We start from the raw sequence: 12,020 nt of genomic DNA, 5'->3' as shown, positions 1-12,020 counted from the left end.
CTCAAGACTGACTGACAGTTTAGGTTTCTTCTAATTTGGTCTAAAGCTGTAAAGGTCAATATAAAGGTCAATGTCACTTTTTAAAAGGTAAATGTAGATTTGTAATACATTATGATAATGTCAAGACAAAACAGAAATATGTTAGAATTTATGCTTTTGCTTCTAATTCATACAAAAAATAGTTTAAACGTGTTTTGTTTTTAAAAAAATGATAACTGACATGTGTCACAATGCCAAATGTTAAGTCGTTAAAAATTTATGGGATATTCAAGTTTTTTATAAATGCAAGATATATATAACAAAAAGAACACAAACCTTTACAGTGAAAATACGGAAAAAAATAAATGAAAATGCGATTTGTCCTTTGTTATTATATCTCACCATTTTTTTCATAAAATAAATGGTATTTATTCTCATATCTTTAAAAACTATTATCTGAAAGCAAGTAACTCATTCAAGGGCGTACGTAACCGATACACGAAATATAACTTTCTATAACATATAAAATTCTAGAAAGGAGGCACACTCAAGAGATCAGTGAAAGCGAATTATTAAAACAAATATTTAAAAAATCGCAGACGATTTGCATAAGTGATAACGGAGAATGCTACATCTCCGTCGACTGGTCCTTTGTTTAACCTTCAAATTTAATGTGTCATTTTGCCTCAGAAATGCATACGTTTTTATTAATTCTAAGGAACGTCAAACATGTGTTTAATAATTTTGTAATAATGGATTTTAAGCATGAAATATGTTATTTCACTGAGGAGAATAGTTCTGAACATATAAGTAATATGTTGTAAAGGGAGCAAAATGTTCAAAAATTAGTATTTTGACTTCTATACAAAATACTGTTTAAATTGGAATATACATATTGGCAACAGAAAAAATTAGCAGAAAATAGTTTATGCATATTTGTATAACGTTTCTTTGTGAAAATTGTAACAAGATTCTAAAAACAGTTTTTGAAAAAAAAATGATAGCATTTCTGAAGCATAAATGGAATCAGTGGTCCTTAAAAACTAGATAGATATCAAGACACTGAGGAGAAAGCATCCTTAAATATTTATAGTATTGATATTAACAACCTGGTTAGGCAAAGCAACAGGCATCTGATTATCTTAACTAAGTTTGTTAGCAATGAATATAAAGAGATGAAATAATACAAAAGCATCAAAATGTTGTAAAGCGTTTAAAAAGCGTGGCTTCCGATATGTTCGCCGCTTATATCTATACATTTTTGAAAATTGTTAATAACTTGTAACAAATCCTTAAATCAATCTTGACAGCACTGTTCTCGACTTAAGATTCCATATGTCTATAAATTATAGAGAGTTATTGCACAATTTTTCGTGCAGTCACATATGCAGAAGTACGAGGATGCATTTAAAGTGCACGTGAAAATCGATTTGATATGTCCGAACGGTTCTGCAGGGTTCAAAATGCATTTTAGAGTTATAAATACATTTTAAGCACATTATAAGAGGTATTAGTAACGCAAACATTCTAGTTAAATACCCTGTGTAGTCTAGACATTTTACAATTAGACAAGGGAGACATTCAGTTATAGATTACCTCCTCTAAACCAAATGAATTACCTGGCACGAAACGTTCGAGATAAAGGTTATCAAGATACCATGTTAAGATTTTACACTTAGCACCATTCTTTCACTGACATCTTTGTAGTCCCCTTTGAAAATAAATAGCAAAAACTAATGTGTTTATAGGTAAGAGATCTAAATATATTTTACAGAAAATATACAACAGATAATATTGACGAGTAATATTATACTTTTCACGTGCAATATATACAAATTTTCGATTTTTCACGTGCAAAATATACAAGATTATGAAACAAGAAAATTAATTCTGTACAGATGATTAAATTTTGTTACAATTTTACAAGAAGTTAACAAATTAATGTGCTTCTATAAATCATGCACATACAAAATTACAAAAGAATGTAATAGTATCAGGTCGGCTATAAAAATATTACACTGTTCTAGTGTTTATTTTATAGATGTACTGAAATTCCATCCGAATCTACAGTTTTTTTTTTGTTTTGTTTTTTTCAATGGAAATTCGATATGTACTTGTGTTCTTAATTTCATATCCATTGTTGTTGTTTTTTTCCCAGATTTTTCTCTTGATTTCCAGTGCGACGGTAGACGATTTAGTCAATAAGTTTTAGTTTTAACTCCATGTCAGGACATTATTAGATAATTTGATTTACTTAAGCATTCAGCCATAACATATATTAACAAAGAAATTTAACATTTTATCATAACAATAATTTAAAAAGAGGACAATTATCTAGTATATTTTATCATGACCTGATTTTCATTTTACAATTTATTATTCACGTGATAGATAACATAGTCATCTTGTGATAATAGCGCATGCGCTGTCAAATTGTGTTTTAATATCGCAATGGCGGAGTTAAGTCCTGGATTTAATGTTATAAATTTTACGGACAGTATGTGAGATATTTACGGTAAATATAATTTATTTATTTTATGTGATGATTTCTTTTATCTTATAATGTAGCTTGTTAAGTTATATTGATGGATAACATATTAAAATGTTCGTAAAATCTGTTTTACCGAAAACGAAAGTAGGAGAGGGCCAAAGTGGGCGTTTTCTAGCCTGTAGAACAATACAGATTGGAAAATAAAAGCTCGTATTTTGATTTCAAATTTTCTACAGGTAGTTAACATTGCTACAATAGCATAGTTTTAAATTCTATAGATTTTTTGCATGTTGAAATTAAATTATTTTCATATAAAAATACGAAGAGAAATTAAGTATGGTCCAACCCCGGAAGAGCAAAGCCCATTTAAATACAAATATTTAGGTTGTTCTTGAAAAATGTTACAGTTATAAAAGTTAACTGGGGAAAATTAAAACTGCCCTTTATCCTTGTTTTTTATTAACAATCTTAATACATTCGTCTATAAATTTCTCTTTCAACTCAATGCCACTTACTTGATATAAATAGATTGCAAAGTAAAAGGGCTTTGTTGATGTCAAATCGGATGGCAGTTATTTGTATTGTTTATTAGAACGTTAACGTTAAAATTTAATGCCGAATCAATATTTGATTATTTTTAAGATTTGTAAAAATAGTTATTTTTATATCCTGTGTATGATCTTACGTAGCAACATTCCAAACATTTAATCGGGAAATAGAAATAATGATTTAACGTAAATTGTGCTGGTTGACATGTACGTACATATTGAGTAAAATTTACTCTATTTTAATTCAAATTTGTTAACTAGTTATGGACGTAGGCATAAAGGCCATGGTTGACAGAAAAATAATGTACAAGGGGTTAAAATGAGAGACTCAAAATAGACGATTTAAGCCAAAACTAGAAAGAGATACCAGAAAAACATGTATTCAAATTGAACCAATATCAAAATAAGCATCGTTTGGATATTTTTACTTAGAGTTTTACGAAAATTGCAAAAAAATATAGCTATATTACTGTATGTGGCTGAAACATATCTATCGAGGCAAACTATAAAAAATACCAGAAAAAATATGGGGCTTTTACTTTTCTAATTTTGATAGATTCAACGACAGTAATATAACATCACCAATAGGAAGAACATTAAAGGCTATAAACAAATATAAACTGCAATAAAAATACTGATAAAACGATGTTGCGGTTAGTTGTTGCTTCTTATTAAGACAAAGATTCGAATAAAATTATTAAGCACATATCTGTGCTGTATTTGCGAGTTCGTAAAAACAGTATTATACATTTATGCAAATATTGTGTCATGGTATCATTTCCGCTATACAGAGGAATGTAAGCGTTACACTATAGTCGCGTCATTGGAAAATTATTCTTTTTCAGTATGAACACACTATTATTAAAATTAAATTATCTCCTTTCTCCACCATTTGGTCTGTTCTGTCCCTGTATCGCCAACTGTTGTCAGGGGAAAGGGGTCTTTGGTCCATGAACGCCGATATCTAATGTTGATTTGTCCTAATATTATGTTAGGCGTAACGGATGTAGCGGGATATTTCTCTTTTTTTTTGTTAGTCAATATTGCTTTAAGGAATTTATTGATTCATCTGGCAAGTCGTCAGCGCAGAGAAATATTGATATTACTAATATTATTTTAGATCTACTATTGTTCAAAATTCATCTCGAATGCCACATTGAACTGATATTTTAAATTCCGTTTCCATCGGGAATGATTCCTTTACTGATATTGTCAACTCGAGTATTTTAACAATATGTACTGGATAACCATTAGCACGGAAGACGATCTTGTCAATAGGACATGTCTATGTAAGATCAATTTATCATAAGGTAAACAAATATTTAGTAAATTTTTGCCATGACCTGATTTTCGTCTAACAATTCAGTATTCACGTGATTGATAACAATTTCATCTTGTGATAATGACGCATGCGCTTTAAAATTGTGTGTCCATACCGCAATGGCGGAGTTAAGTCCTGGATTCAATGATATAAACTCTACGGAAAATATATGAGTAATTAAGGTAAATATTGATTTTTATTGGATGATAATTTTTAGAAAATTATGTAGCTTCTTAAACCATTACCTATCTTGACTGACATCATATTGAAATGGCCGTACAATGTGTTCGTCGAAAACGAAAGTAGGAATGGTCCAAAGTGGGCGTTTTTATACCTATGCAGAAATGAAAAAAAAAAGGATTTTTATTATTTTCTACACGATTTAACGATGCTACAATAACATGTTTATATACATTTAACATGCAGGTTGTAATTGAATAATTATTATATCAAAACGTAGAGAAATTAATTACAGTAAAACCTCGGTAGAGCGGAACTCAATCCTATACATCATATACGAACATTAAGGTTGTTCCTGAAAGACGTAAGTTTAAAGATGTTAAACTTAATGTAAAGGTTTACTTTAAGGGAAATTGAAACTGTTGCTGTTCCTGGCTTATCATAAAATACTCCCTTGTAAATTTTCCCATAAATTTCTCCTTAAATTTAGGGACAGATACTTGATATAAATAGATTGAAAGAAAAAGCCCTTCACATGATGACATTATTATTTTTATTCATTCTATATTTTATGTTCGGCAGTGCTACATGTTGATTTTCCTACGTATACTACTTTCAATTACACAGTCTGTCCGAATATTACCGGATATTAGTTATGCATAGTCTTTTTATGCTTGAGTAGCAGTTTGAAAAATAAAAAAAAATCCCAATCATGTATATACCAATTATTTAAATCATTTACTTTTATATTCATATTATTGAATATACATGATTTCATACTCAAAAAAATAGGCATTGATACACACAATTACAGGCATGCTGATCTGATTATGACAAACCATGAATTCGTATATATTAATGCCAATAAATGCTTAAACCGTTTTATAGGTTTTAGCTTTAGCCATTATGTTGATTCCTGCGTAAGCTCATGCTCCAGACTTTATGTTTATGCTTAGGTTGCTATGTTGATTCATACTTAGCCTACTTTATCTGATCATGATGTCATGATGTCATTATAATGATTTAAACTGATTTCACTGCAGTGGTTAATGTTCAAACAACTTTGTTTCTTTTCAAACGAAATCATCCTAAATTAATATTAATGATTTATGGATTGCCAATACCTGATTTTTTTTTGTAAAACATTAGCATTATTTAGCTGCCAACTTAGACTGCCAACAAGCTTGATATCTTTATTCTATAACTATTATATCTTCCTTTATGTCTTGCGAGGCAAAATAAGTTGCTTATATTCTGGCGATCCTCGCCAATTATTATTGTATGAAATATATAAACTACAACATTTGAAAACTTTTATCAATTCAACTCGTTTATCTTGTTTATATTTAAGCTTTATCTGGTTTTCATTAAAACATTATCTCATATCCATTCAAAATGGTGGGATCGAAATTTTATCCTATTCAAAGGGGTTTTCAATACTCATACGCTTACACATTTATTATTTCTAAATATTGACACATCACTTTAATTTTATTTTGTTTTCAATTACAGGTTTAAATATAATGCCAAAATAATATTCAATTCATATGCGTCTAAAACGTTCTTTACTTATCCTTTGTGTGATTCTCTGTCGCAACATTTCAAACATGTAAAGTTACTTCAACTTTATGCAAAGTTCTAACGTCATATTAGGTCTAGTTTTTGTAACATTCCAGTTTAATTTGGTCAGTGACAAAAGCAGAAAACACAGATTCAAAACAACAAAGCCCTGATAGAAATATTTTTATTAAGCTTAACAAGTCCTCGACGACGACAATAAATCTGGGAACAGTCACGTGCATGTGGTTTTAGCTTTTTTGTGACGCAATATATACAAGGGAGGACAATACCGGCTCTAAGAATCCGACAATCACTTATTCAGAAATGATAAGCCCCGATTTATGCGTTCGTCCGACACTTTATTCAGAACTACTGGTTTCGTGTGACGATCAATTTTAGGCAGTTGTACAATCATTGGGGACCTTTTGTTTGCAAAAAATGTCAAAGGGTTAAGTAATATGTCAATTTTTATGTCTGGAATCATGGTGCATAGAATATGTTTTTGTTCTTTAATAATCATGAAATACTCCCTTATATATTTCCCCATCAATTCCTCCTAAAAGAAAAGGACAGGTACTTGATACGAATCGATTGCAAAGTAAAAGTCCTTCACATGATGTCAGATCGGCTTGTGTATATAATAACTATTTGCTTCTTTGAATTCGGCAATCAACAGGTTGTGTTCTTTTCCTATGTATAATACTTGCAATGACAATGGCTGTTGGGATATTAAATAAAATTAATGCATACATTGCTTTGTTTACGTGGTAGTTGCATACTGTGAAAAATGAAAATTTTACATCATGTATTCATCCGACATCTTGTTCATATGTTACCTTTATCTTCATCTTCAAATGTATTTATCATACTTGAGCTTCATACCTCAGTCGTTATCATTAATTGATTAAAAATAGTGGTTGTATCTGATAAACCTTGATAAAACGCTTTACAACGAGACACAATACTATGTTAAAACAAATAAACAAATCTTAACATAAAGATAATTTGGTCTGTTTTGGTATCAATTTCAAATAAATTGGTGATTCTACTTTAAATGTACTGGTGTCATACAAGAGATAATCTCGTTTAAAAGTACATGTAGTTTAAGCAGCAAAGAGAAGACAAACAAGATGTAAATTGCACAATTTATTCAAAATTTTTTCCAACCTTACATTGTATTGAATGTACATGAATAAAATAACACCAATGCATTAGAAAAAGATATAGTTCCATCACTTTTCCGGAACTTAAAATCTTTTGTGTCTAGAATTAAGGCAGAGAATATCAGGCATTCTGACCTAATGACAAATCATGAATATATGCTTATGCAACTATGTTAGTAAATGCTTAAGCCGTTATGTGTGTTCAAGTTTTGACACTATGTTTTCATTTTTTTTTTTTTTTTTTTTTTGGGGGGGGGGGGGGTTATGTTAACAATTTATTTAAGTGAGATATGTTAACAAAGACTGAATATGCTGCTTTAGACTGTGCTAGAAGGGTAAGATATGTTAACAAAGACTTTGTCTTTTGACGTCTTATCTGTGATATGCAGGCTTCATAACCTCTGATCCCCTTTCAAAATTCCATTTTATTTAGTTCCGCCCATTGTTTTCAAAATTCAATTTTTTTACTATATCATGTTTAAATGTTGAATTCTGCTTAAGCCGGTGCGAGGGGGCGTGGACGGTAACTTGCATTTTCCAGTACCGTCCATGAAAAGGCTCAATCAAACCGAGCTTGCAACATTTTCAATTTTGTCGTGTTGGGCTTTCTTTAGGGATTCTGTATTTATCCATTTTGCCACATTGCTTTCGACGGTGCTAGGCGGGCCAGATATGTTAACAAAGACTTGCTTGTGCCGTTTCTATAATAATAATAATAATTATAATAATAATAATTATAATAATAACGATAAATATATAGATAATGATTTAGATGATGTGTGAGTGCTGCTTTCGGGTAAAACTGGGAGTAGACCGGCGAATATTGTATAACTCAAACATGCATGTGTTTACATATTTACAAATTAAGTAAAATGAAATAGCTACAATCTTGCCATCATCCATACAACCTAACATTAAAGAACATTAATTCTGTTGAATGTAGTTATGGGAAAACTATTTATCTTTCTCCCAACCTTCAATGGAATTTATTCAATTAAAATTAGATGATAAAAAATGATATATACCTGCTATTATTTTCTCATAATAAAGAAACAGCACAATATTGCCTTAACTAATAGTTCCCAAGGAGTCTCTTCCAGTTGTTTATTTAACCCTTTCTTTTTAAGAAAGTTTAGGAAAATATTTTGTGTAGTGATTCTTCTTTAATTTAGGGGTACGTTACGATACCGAAATCAACTTGATTTCGGTAAAGTTACCGAAATCAACTTTTCATTACCGAAATCAACTCGTAAAACCAACCTAGTCAAAATATTGCTATTATTTCTTCATTATTTGATGAAAATTAGTGAAATTGAAAATAGTTTATTTTAATGATGTTATTAACAGAAATGTAATTATTGAGTTACTTCCCTTTGTTCTAAACAACCCGTTATGTGTTTAGCATTACCGAAATCAGCTGTGACGTTTAAATTATGTATATAAAATACATGTATAATACACATATAGTGATTATTTAAGATAATGTCTGTTTTTGAAACTAAAGAAAACCCGACTGAATTGATGAGAGGGCTCAGTTGCAACTGATATCGCGTCTGATATCTGTTCAGTGCATCCAGGCCACACCACGGGGAGGCGCTCTCTTCATGGCCCATCTTTTTTTTCTTTTTTTCTTTTTAAGAAACTCTTTTTAATGTGCATTGTACAGACAATTTATTATTGTAAAGAAATTATTACGTATTTTATAATTAGGTGTTCCAGATACCTGACGATCTTTGCTTTTCAACATATGTTCTATTTCCACCGATTTTTAATAGAATGTGAACATGAATATGAAAAAGTGATATATATTCATTTAACACAGTACAATATTAATGAACGAAGTAAGAATTTTTTTCTCTAACCTATGAAATGAACTATCGAACAGGGGTTGATTTACTTTAAGTCATGATGCAATAAAATATATTACAGGTTTAGAAATATTTGGTACACAAATTACGTATGTACAGCAACCATTTATTACAGGACATTAACACAAGCATGTTATATATCTGCACGTGATTTTCATTGTTTCATATACCGAAATATTTTCTAAGGAAACGTATAGGGACCACCCCTACATGTTAGTTAAAACAGATCTTTTGGCAATTTATTTGATATGAAGTTATACTTTTAGCAGCTTACTAGATCTGAAATATTTATACTATAAAACTATAAAAAAAAGTATTTTGATATATATTATATAGGAATGATTGCTATACTTCATTTTATATAATTGTTATTTTTGTATTTTTGTCTTAATGGAGACAAGCAGCTTTAATTTGATGAAAAAAGATCACACACTTTGTGCACGCAAATTTCAAACACTGCACAGGCTAAGAGTGGAAGTCTAACTTGAGGTAATTATTAACTGACACTTACATATATATATTACACAATATCCCGATGAAACAACTCTCGTAAAACAACCACACTGTGATCAGACTAGACCTAAACGCATTGTCAGTCCCAACAATAATCGTGAAACACACGTTTCTCGTGCTAAAAACCGTTCATTTCGCCGAAATAACTCATCTAGTCCATTTAGGCGAAATGCTTCACAAAGCAGAAACAGGTATTCCCCGAATGCTAAAAATAGAAATAGGTCATCGGACAAGAGTGCACGGACTTTACCTAAGCGTGGGCAGCAAGTCAATATCTAGGACACCGCGGAGGAGGTCGTTATTAGATGTGCGTATATGAATATTAATGGTTTGCAAAGTAAACGGACGAATAAACTGAATTCAGATTTTGTGAAAAATGTGTTTGAAAATAATGACATTGTTCTTTTTACAGAAACGTGGACAGATTTATTTTCTAATTTACAGGTCGACGGTTTTGAGTATTTTGTTTTACATAGAACATCTGTTAGAAATACAGCAAAACGGAATTCTGGTGGCATTATTATTTATGTGAAATCAAATTTTGTTTCTGATGATACATTATTTTTTACATCCCAAGATGATATATTATGGATAAAAATTTCGGCCAGTAAACTTTTAATAGATAAAGATATATATATTGGTCTGTGTTATGTAATACCAGACAATAGTAGTAGACAATCCACAATAGATGATAACATTTTTGACAGATTGATTTATTCAGTTACTTATGTAGAAAATTGTTTAAATGATGACTGCTTTTATACAATTTTTGGCGATTTCAATGCTCGAACGTCGGTACTCCCAGATTGTGTTATTCATGATACTTATAATGTTTTTAATAGTGATATTTTACAAGACGATTATCAGACAGATAGAAATCTAGATCGGTTTTCACAAGATAAAGGGCATGTTAATAATAATGACAGGTTGCTTTTAGATTTTTGTAAACAAACGGGTTATAGAATAATGAATGGACGGAAAGATGAAGATTATAATATTGGTAAATACACATTTGTAAATAATAGAGGGTGTAGTGTTGTTGACTATTTATTGTGTAAGAATAGTTTATGTGAGAAAATTGGTACATTTGATATTGATTATCCTAATATTGTGTCTGATCACTGTCTTATAACTGTTTCTTTTGTGTTCAATAAATCTACTGATTATGTTGACAGTATATATGATTATAATAATTTTAATCAGAATTATGATAGTGTTGATTTTACCTATGTATGGAAAGAAAATTTGAAAGATCAGTATATTGAGTTATTATCAACAGAAGAAAATATTGAGAATCTTGATAATTTAGAAAATAATATCTTATTAAGCTCTACAAAGGGCGACATTAGTAATTGTTTGCAAAATTTAGAAAACATGTTTAATAATATTGCTTCTCCTTTTATCAAAAGGGTTTCAGCCACTGGCTCTAAATGTGTAACAAATGATGTAAATCAACCATGGTTTAATAGTGAGTGTTTTGAAAAGCAGCATATATTTTATAAATGTTTAAACAAATATCGTGATTGTCAGAATGATTTTAATAGAGTAAACATGGTAAAAGCCAGGTCTGAGTATAAAACTGTATTACGTAAATGTAGATATAATTTTGATAAAGAAAAAACAAATTAACTGTTAACTGTAAGATATAATAATGCACGTTTGTATTGGAAAATGTTAAAAGAAGCTTCTGGTGTAAATCATTCTAATATACCGTTATCTACATTTGCCCAATATTTTAAAGCCGTAAATAGTCCAGATGATAGATTTTTTCACTTGACGAAGATATTTTACATTTTGTAGAGCGTTATGAAAATAATGAATTTAAAATAATGTTTAATGAATTGAATACCATCATCACTACGGAGGAGATTAGTTTAGCTTTAAAGGAGCTCAAGAATAATAGGTCAAGCGGGCCTGATTTATTGTTGAATGAATTTTTTGTACAAGGTAAAGATATTTCATTACCTGTTTTGTATTCGTTATTTAATAAAATATATGATATTGGTTATTTTCCGGTTAGGTGGTCAGAGGGTTATGTAATACCTTTACATAAAAAGGGAGCATTAATAATGTTGAGAATTATCGTGGTATTACACTTTTAAGCTGTTTAGGTAAACTTTTCACCCGTATTATTAATAACAGACTAAAGTTTTGGGCAGAAAATTACAATGTTTATATAGAAGCACAAGCAGGGTTTAGATCAAAGATGAGTACAGTAGATAATATTTATGTATTAAATGGATTATTGTCACACTTTTTAAATCAATGAAAGCAACTTTATACTTTATTTGTTGATTTTAGTAAAGCATTTGACTATACTGTTAGAGATAATCTGTGGTACAAATTGATACAACTAGGCTTACGAGGAAAGATTTTTGATATTGTAAAATCCATTTA

The 12,020-nt window shown here is 30.0% G+C and overlaps 1 protein-coding gene across 2 annotated transcripts in view; it reads left to right on the top strand.

Moving 5' to 3' along the window:
* The first annotated feature begins 2,404 nt into the window (after window positions 1-2,404).
* LOC132724722 (uncharacterized) overlaps window positions 2,405-12,020 on the top strand; it is a 56,757-nt gene continuing 47,141 nt past the window's right edge. Inside the window, exon 1 of one of the 2 annotated variants that reach the window (XM_060709664.1) lies at window positions 2,405-2,494. The gene's annotated coding sequence lies outside the window, so the exon portion shown is untranslated. Of the gene's footprint in view, window positions 2,495-4,330; window positions 4,522-12,020 lie in introns of those variants that run through there. The other variant, XM_060709663.1, reaches the window with a different exon arrangement.

The sequence above is a fragment of the Ruditapes philippinarum genome, unplaced genomic scaffold (assembly GCF_026571515.1).
Source record: "Ruditapes philippinarum isolate M1 unplaced genomic scaffold, ASM2657151v2 ctg7248_1_1_1_1, whole genome shotgun sequence".
NCBI lineage: Eukaryota > Metazoa > Mollusca > Bivalvia > Venerida > Veneridae > Ruditapes > Ruditapes philippinarum.
This window is presented reverse-complemented; position numbering and strand designations above follow the sequence as displayed.